Consider the following 9,714-nt stretch of genomic DNA (forward strand, 5'->3'; position numbering starts at 1 on the left):
CCACGTAAGTCATATCGGTATAAAACGCATGAAGAAGCTCCATGTTGATGGATCTTTGGGCTCACTCGTTTTTGAAAAGTTTGAGACATGCGAACCATGTCTATTGGTGTATATGCATGAAGAAACTCCATGCAAATGGACCGTTTGGACTCACTTGATTTTGAATCACTTGAGACATGCAAATCATACCACATGGGCAAGATGACTGAAAGCCTCGTTTTCAGTAAAATGGAACTAGAAAGCAACTTGTTGGAAGTAATACATTTTGATGTGTGTAGTCCAATGAGTGCTGAGGCATGTAGTGGATATCGTTATGTTCTTACTTCACAGATGATTTGAGTAGATGTTGAGTATATTTACTTGATGAATCACGAGTCTGAATTATTGAAAGGTTCAAGTAATTTCAGGGTGAAGTTGAAAGATCGTCGTGACAAGAGGATAAAATATCTATGATATGATCATAGAGATGAATATCTGAATTACGAGTTTGGCACAGAATTAAGACATTGTGGAAATTGTTTCACAACTAATACAGCCTGGAACACCATAGTGTGATGGTGTGTCCGAACATCATAACTGCACCCTATTGGATATGATGCATACCATGATGTCTCTTATCGAATTACCATGATAGTTTATGGGTTAGGCATTAGAGACAACCGCATTCACTTTAAATAGGGCACCACGTAATTCCGATGAGATGACACCATATGAACTATGGTTTAGAGAAACCTAAGCTGTCATTTCTTAAAAGTTTGGGGCTGCGACGCTTATGTGAAAAAAAAAAAGTTTCAGGCTGATAAGCTCGAACCCAAAGCGGAGAAATGCATCTTCATAGGACACCCAAAACAGTTGGGTATACCTCCTGTCTCAGATCCGAAAGCAATAAGGGATTGTTTCTAGAATCGGGTCCTTTCTCGAGGAAAAGTTTCTCTCGAAAGAATTGAGTGGGAGGATGGTGGAGACTTGATAAGGTTGTTGAACCGTCTCTTCAACTAGTGTGTGGCAGGGCACAGGAAGTTGTTCCTGTGGCACCTACACCAATTGAAGTGGAAGCTTATGATAGTGATCATGAAACTTCAGATCAAGTCACTACCAAACCTCGTGGGATGACAAGGATGCGTACTACTTCAGAGTGGTACGTAATCCTGTCTTGGAAGTCATGTTGCTAGACAACAATGAACCTACGAGCCATGGAGAAGCGATGGTGGGCCCGGATTCCGATAAATTGCTCGAGGCCATAAAATCCGAGAGAGGATCCATGTATGAAAACAAAGTGTAGACTTTGGCAGAACGGCTCGATGGTCGTAAGGCTATTGAGTACAGATGGATTTTAAAAGGAAGACGGACAATGATGGTAAGTATCACCATTAAGAAAGCTCGACTTGTCGTTAAGATTGTTTCCGACAAGTTCAAGGAGTTGACTATGATGAGACTTTCTCACTCGTAGCGATGCTAAGAGTCTGTTGGAATTATATTAGCGATTACTGCATTATTTATGAAATCTTGCAGATAGGATGTCAAAACATTGTTTCCTCGACGATTTTCTTGAGGAAAGGTTGTATGTGATATAACCGGAAGGTTTTGTCAATCCTAAAAGATGCTAATAAGTATGCAAAGCTCCAGCAATCCTTCTAAGGACTGGAGTAAGCATCTCGGAGTTGGAATGTATGCTTTGATGAGATGATCAAAGATTTTGGGTGTATACAAAGTTTATGAGAAACTTGTATTTCCAAAGAAGTGAGTGGGAGCACTATAGAATTTCTGATGAGTATATGTTGTTGACATATTGTGGATCAGAAATGACGTAGAATTTCTGGAAAGCATATAGGGTCATTTGAAAGGTGTTTTTCAATGGAAAACCTGGATTAAGCTACTTGAACATTAAGCATCAAGATCTATAAGGATAGATCAAAAACGCTTAATGGTACATTCAAATGAGCACATACCTTGACATGATCTTGAAGGTGTTCAAGATGGATCAGCCAAAGAAGGAGTTCTTGCCTGAGTTGTAAGGTATGAAGTTAAGACTTAAAGCCCGACCAGGGCAGAAGAAAGAGGAAGGACGAAGGTCGTCCCCTATGCTTTTGTCATAGGCTCTATACGGTATGCCATGCTAAGTACCGCACCTGATGTGTGCCTTGCCACATGTCTGGCAAGAGGGTACAAAGGTGATCCAGGAGTGGATCACTAGATAGCGGTCAAAAATTGTCCTTGGAGTAATAAGGACATGTTTCTCGATTATGGAGGTGATAAAGAGTTCGGCGTAAAGGGTTACATCGATGCAAGCTTTAACACCTATCCGAATGACTCTGAGTAGCAAACTGTATAGTGGAGCAACCATTTGGAATAGCTCCAAGTGGAGCGTGGAAGCAGCATTTATAATATGACCTAGAGATTTGCAAAGTACATATGGATCTGAATGTTGCAGACCCATTGACTAGAACCTCTCTCACAAGCAAAACATGATCAAACCCAGAACTCGTTGGGTCTTAATCACATGATGATGTGAACTAGTTTAGTGACACTAGTAAACTCTTTGGATGTTGGTCACATGGCGATGTGACCTGTGAGTGTTAATCACATGGCGATGTAAACTAGATTATTGACTCTAGTGCAAGTGGGAGACTGTTGGAAATATGCCCTAGAGGCAATAATAAATTGGTTATTATTATATTTCCTTGTTCATGATAATCGTTTATTATCCATGCTATAATTGTATTGATAGGAAACTTAGATACATGTGTGGATACATAGACAACACCATGTCCCTAGTAAGCCTCTAGTTGACTAGCTCGTTGATCAATAGATGGTTATGGTTTCCTGACCATGGACATTGGATGTCGTTGATAACGGGATCACATCATTAGGAGAATGATGTGATGGACAAGACCCAATCCTAAGCCTAGCACAAAGATCGTGTAGTTCGTATGCTAAAGCTTTTCTATTGTCAAGTATCATTTCCTTAGACCATGAGATTGTGCAACTCCCGGATACCGTAGGAATACTTTGGGTGTGCCAAACGTCACAACGTAACTGGGTGGCTATAAAGGTACACTACAGGTATCTCCGAAAGTGTCTGTTGGGTTGGCACGAATCGAGACTGGGATTTGTCACTCCGTGTGACGGAGAGGTATCTCTGGGCCCACTCGGTAGGACATCATCATAATGTGCACAAAGTGACCAAGGAGTTGATCACGGGATGATGTGTTACGGAACGAGTAAAGAGACTTGCCAGTAACGAGATTGAACAAGGTATCGGGATACCAATGATCGAATCTCGGGCAAGTACAATACCGCTAGACAAAGGGAATTGAATACGGGATTGATCGAATCCTCGACATCGTGGTTCATCCGATGAGATCATCGTGGAATATGTGGGAACCAACATGGGTATCCAGATCCCGCTGTTCGTTATTGACCGGAGAATGTCTCGGTCATGTCTGCATGGTTCCCGAACCCGTAGGGTCTACACACTTAAGGTTCGATGACGCTAGGGTTATAAGGAATAGATATATGTGGTTACCGAATGTTGTTCGGAGTCCTGGATGAGATCCCGGACGTCACGAGGAGTTCCGAAATGGTCCGGAGGTAAAGATTTATATATGGGAAGTCCAGTTTTGGTCGCCGGAAAAGTTTTGGGGTTTATCGGTAACGTACCGGGACCACCGGGAGGGTCCCGGGGGTCCACCAAGTGGGGCCACCAGCCCCGAAGGGTGCATGGGCCAAGTGTGGGAGGGGACTAGCCCCAGGTGGGCTGGTGCGCCCCCCCACCAAGGCCCAAGGCGCAAGGGAGAGTGGAAGGGGGCAAACCCTAGGCTCAGATGGGCCTAAGGCCCACCTAGTGTTGCGCCCCCCTCTCTCCCCCCTTGGTCGCCCCCCTTAGATGGGATCTAGGATGGCCGCCACCCCTAGCGGTGGAAACCCTAGGTAGGGCACAGCCCCTTCCCTTCCCCTATATATACTTGAGGTTTGGGCTACCCATCACACATGAATTCTTCCCCTGTTGGTGCAGCCCTACCCCTCTTCCTCCTCGTCTCTTGCGATGCTTGGCGAAGCCCTGCTGGAGTACCACGCTCCTCCACCACCACCACGCCAATGTGCTGCTGCTGGATGGAGTCTTCCTCAACCTCTCCCTCTCTCCTTGCTGGATCAAGGCATGGGAGACGTCACCGGGCTGTACGTGTGTTGAACGCGGAGGTGCCGTCCGTTCGGCACTAGGATCTCCGGTGATTTGGATCACGACGAGGACGACTCCTTCAACCCGTTCTCTTGAACGCTTCCGCATAGCGATCTATAAGGGTATGTAGATGCACTCTCCTTCCCCTCGTTGCTGGTTTCTCCATAGATAGATCTTGGTGACACATAGGAAAATTTTGAATTTCTGCTGTGTTCCCCTACAGCAAGGACACAGTGTGAAAGTCAAAAGGAGAAGCTGAAGTTCGATTGCATGTTAGAGGATCACAAAAAAGGGTTGTACCCCAATTGCGAAGATGGCAACACAAAGCTCGGTACCGTACTGGAATTGCTGCAGTGGAAGGCAGAGAATGTTGTGCCTGACAAAGGATTTGAGAAGCTACTGAAAATATTAAAGAAGAAGCTTCCAAAGGATAACGAATTGCCCGACAGTATGTACGCAACAAAGAAGGTCGTATGCCCTCTAGGATTGGAGGTGCTGAAGATACACGCATGCCCTAATGACTTCATCCTCTACTGCGGTGTGTACGAGGATTTGAACACATACCCGGTATGTGGTGCATTGCGGTATAAGATCAGACGAGATGAGCCTGGCGATGTTGATGGCGAGCACCCAGGAAGAGGGTTCCTGCGAAGGTGATGTGGTATGCTCCTATAATACCACGGTTGAAACGTCTGTTCAGAAACGAAGAGCATGCCAAGTTGATGCGATGGCACAAAGAGGACCGTAAGAAAGACGGGAAGTTGAGAGCACTCGCTGATAGGTCGCAGTGGAGAAAAATCAAGAGAAAGTACTAGGCCGTGTTTGCAGGTGACCCAAGGAACGTATGGTTTGGTTTAAGCGCGGATGGCATTAATCCTTTCGGGGAGCAGAGCAGCAGTCACAACACCTGGCCAGTGACTCTATGTATGTATAACCTTCCTCCTTGGATGTGCATGAAGTGGAAGTTCATTATGCAGCCAGTTCTCATCCAAGGCCCTACATAACCCGACAACGACATTGATGTGTACCTAAGGCCATTAGTTGAAGAACTTTTATAGCTGCGGAATGGAAACAGTGTACGTGTGTGGGATGGGCACAAATAGGAGGAATTTAACCTACACGCGTTGTTGTTTGTAACCATCAACGATTGGCCCACTCTCAATAACCTTTCAGGACAGACAAACAAGGGATACCACGCATGCACGCATGCGGAGGCCACCCCAAACCCTTGAAGCGTTGCTAAGGCCACCCCGAACCCTAGAGAAGCGTCGAGGACACTAATAGGATTCCTTGTTGTGATTAGCTAGGTAGGTCTACGTTTGCAACTAATATATCCATCTGTCATGTTTGTATAATAATTGTCATGTTGTAATATTTGCAGAAACTATGGAGCACAACCGAGACAAGGAAGCAGAACAGGTGTTGGGGTACATAATCGCAGCCAGAGCTGATGTCTTGTCGTATCTCAACGACACCGATGGTCTAGAAGGACAGGGTGAAGAAGCGGGCTATGGTTATCAAACAATGGAGGAGGAAGGACATGATTATGATGGCTCCGGTGACCGAATGTCGGTGGAAGAAGGACACTGTGATGTCGGCTCCGGTGACCGAACGGAGTCCGGCCAGGTATATATATATTAATTAATTAATTAAGCATGTGCTGACTATAGCTAATTGATGCATTAATTGTTTTGCTATGTACACATATTAACTCTCTTCTTTCTTCTTTTCTAGCCCTCCGAATCGAGCAACACTTTGGTAATGAGACGAGGCCCGAAGAAAAAGTTGCGCCAGGATGAAAGGTTCATGATCACAGCAATCGCGCGCGATGGCCAACCGATTGAACCCATCCGGACCAAGGAAGCATTTTCTACTCAGTGCGGGGTTCTTGTTAGGGACATGATCCCGATCAGCATCCACCAATGGTATATGCCTAAGAACGAAGACCCTGAGGTGTCTTATGTCAACGATAGGCAAAAATATGATCTTTGGGCCGCGCTGAAGGCAAATTTCACCCTGCCACCAGAGGAGGATCTGGAGAAGCCAGTTAAAGAGCCATTGGTCAAGTCTCATGCTCTTAAGAAGATGGCAGATCTATTCAGGAGGTGGAAGAATGAGCTGAAAACAAAGTGTGTCGACAAAAAAAAGACACTAGAATTCACCGGCCGGTTTGAGAAGATCAGAGATCACTAGGACGCATTTGTGGCCCACAAGACATCGAACAAGAGTAAGAAGATATCAGCGACAAACAAGATAAATGCTGTGAAGAAGGAGCATCACCATCGCACGGGGTCAGGTGGCTACCTCAAAGCCCGGCCGTTGTGGGCAAAGGCTGAGAATGACCTGCTTGATAAAGGGGTCGAACCAGATGTTGGGGAACGTAGTAATTTCAAAAAAAAATCCTACGCACACGCAAGATCATGGTGATGCATAGCAACGAGAGGGGAGAGTGTCGTCCATGTACCCTCGTAGACCGTTAAGCGGAAGCGTTATAACAACGCAGTTGATGTAGTCATACGTCTTCACGATCGATCGATCCTCAGCACCGAATGTACGGCACCTCTGCGTCCATCACACGTTCAGCTTGGTGACGTCTCGCGAACTCATGATCCAGTAGAGCTCGGGGAAGAGTTTCGTCAGCACGACGGCGTGGTGACGATGTTGATGAAGCTACTGACGCAGGGCTTCGCCTAAGCACCGCTAAGATATAACCGAGGTGGATTATGGTGGAGGGGGGCACTGCACACGGCTAAGAGATCAACAGATCAATTGTTGTGTCTATGGGGTGCCCCCTGCCCCCGTATATAAAGGATCTAGGGGGAGGTGCTACCTCTTGAGAACTTGCGTTGGTTTTCCCTTGAAGAGGAAAGGGTGATGCAGCAGAGTAGTGTAAGTATTTCCCTCAGTTTTTGAGAACCAAGGTATCAATCCAGTAGTAGGCCCCGCACGAGTCCCTCGCACCTAAACAAACAAATAAATCCTCGCAACCAACGCGATAAGGGGTTGTCAATCCCTACATGGTCACCTACGAGCGTGAGATCTGATAGATATTATAAGATAATATTTTTTGGTATTTTTATGATAAATAGAAATAAAAGATGCAAAGTAAAATAAATGGCAAAGGAAAAAACTAAATATTGGAAGATTAATATGATGGAAGATAGACCCGGAGGCCATAGGTTTCACTAGTGGCTTCTCTCAAGAGCATAAGTATTCACGGTGGGTAAACAAATTACTCTTGAGCAATTGACAGAATTGAGCATAGTTATGAGAATATCTAGGTATGATCATGTATATAGGCATCACGTCCGAGACAAGTAGACCGACTCCTGCCTGCATCTACTACTATTACTCCACACATCGACCGCTATCCAGCATGCATCTAGAGTATTAAGTTCAAGAGAACAGAGTAACGCTTTAAGCAAGATGACATGATGTAGAGGGATAAACTCATGCAATATGATGTAAACCCCATCTTGTTATCCTCGATGGCAACAATACAATACGTGCCTTGCTGCCCCTACTGTCACTGGGAAAGGACACCGCAAGATTGAACCCAAAGCTAAGAACTTCTCCCATTGCAAGAAAGATCAATCTAGTAGGCCAAACCAAACTGATAATTCGAAGAGACTTGCAAAGATAACCAATCATACATAAAAGAATTCAGAGAAGATTCAAATATTGTTCATAAATAAACTTGATCATAAACCCACAATTCATCGGTCTCAACAAACACACCGCAAAAGAAGATTACATCAAATAGATCTCCACAAGAGAGGGGGAGAACTTTGTATTGAGATCCAAAAAGAGAGAAAAAGCCATCTAGCTAATAACTATGGACCCGTAGGTCTGAGGTAAACTACTCACACTTCATCAGAGAGGCTATGGTGTTGATGTAGAAGCCCTCCGTGATCGATGCCCCCTCCGACGGAGCTCTGGAACAGGCCCCAAGATGGGATCTTGTGGATACATAAAGTTACGGCAGTGGAATTAGGGTTTTGGCTCCGTATCTGGTAGTTTGGGGGTACGTAGGTATATATAGGAGGAAGGAGTACGTCCGTGGAGCAACAGGGGGCCCACGAGGGTGGAGGGCGTGCTTGGGGGGGGGGATAGGTGCGCCCCCCTACCTCGTGGCCTCCTGGTTGATGTCTTGACGTAGGGTCCAAGTCCTCTGGATCATGTTCGTTCCGAAAATCACGTTCCCAAAGGTTTCATTCCGTTTGGATTCCATTTGATATTCTTTTTCTATGAAACCCTAAAATAGGCAAAAAAACAACAATTCTGGGCTGGGCCTCCGGTTAATAGGTTAGTCCCAAAAATAATATAAAAGTGTATAATAAAGCCCAATAATGTCCAAAACAGAATATAATATAGCATGGAACAATCAAAAATTATAGATACGTTGGAGGCGTATCAAGCATCCCCAAGCTTAATTCCTGCTCGTCCTCGAGTAGGTAAATGATAAAACTAGAATTTTTGATGTGGAATGCTACTTGGAAAAATTTCAATGTAATTCTCTTAATTGTGGTATGAATATTCAGATCCGAAAGATTCAAGACAAAAGTTTAATATTGACATAGAAATAATAATACTTCAAGCATACTAACTAAGCAATTATGTCTCTTCAAAATAACATGGCCAAAGAAAGTTATCCCTACAAACTCATATAGTCTGGCTATGCTCCATCTTCACCACACAAAGTATTCAAATCATGCACAACCCCGATGAGAAGCCAAGCAATTGTTTCATACTTTTGGTGTTCTCAAACTTTTTCAATCTTCACGCAATACATGAGCGTGAGCCATGGGCATAACACTTTAGGTGGAATAGAATGGTGGTTGTGGAGGAGACAAAAAGGGGAAGATAGTCTCACATCAACTAGGCGTATCAACGGGCTATGGAGATGCCCATCAATAGATATCAATGTGAGTGAGTAAGGATTGTCATGAAACGGATGCACTAGAGCTATAAGTATATGAAAGCTCAACAAAAGGAACTAAGTGGGTGTGCATCCAACTTGCTTGCTCACGAAGACCTAGGGCATTTTGAGGAAGCCTGTCATTGGAATATACAAGCCAAGTTCTATAATGAAAAATTCCCACTAGTATATGAAAGTGATAACATAGGAGACTCTCTATTATGAAGATCATGGTGCTACTTTGAAGCACAAGTGTGGTAAAAGGATAGTAGCATTGTCCCTTCTCTCTTTTTTCTCATATTTTTTTATTTGGGCATTTTTATGGCCTCTTTTTTTCGTCCGGAGTCTCATCCCGACTTGTGGGGGAATCATAGTCTCCATCATCCTTTCCTCACTTGGGACAATGCTCTAAAAATGATCATCACACTTTTATTTACTTACAACTCAACAATTACAACTCAATACTTAGAACAAAATATGACTCTATGTGAATGCCTCCGGCTGTGTATCGGGATATTCAATGAATCAAGAGTGACATGTATGAAAGAATTATGAATGGTAGCTTTGCCACAAATACAATGTGAACTACATGATCATGCAAAGCAATATGACAATG

Source organism: Triticum dicoccoides, chromosome 5A (genome assembly GCF_002162155.2).
Source record: "Triticum dicoccoides isolate Atlit2015 ecotype Zavitan chromosome 5A, WEW_v2.0, whole genome shotgun sequence".
NCBI classification, from domain to species: Eukaryota; Viridiplantae; Streptophyta; class Magnoliopsida; order Poales; family Poaceae; genus Triticum; species Triticum dicoccoides.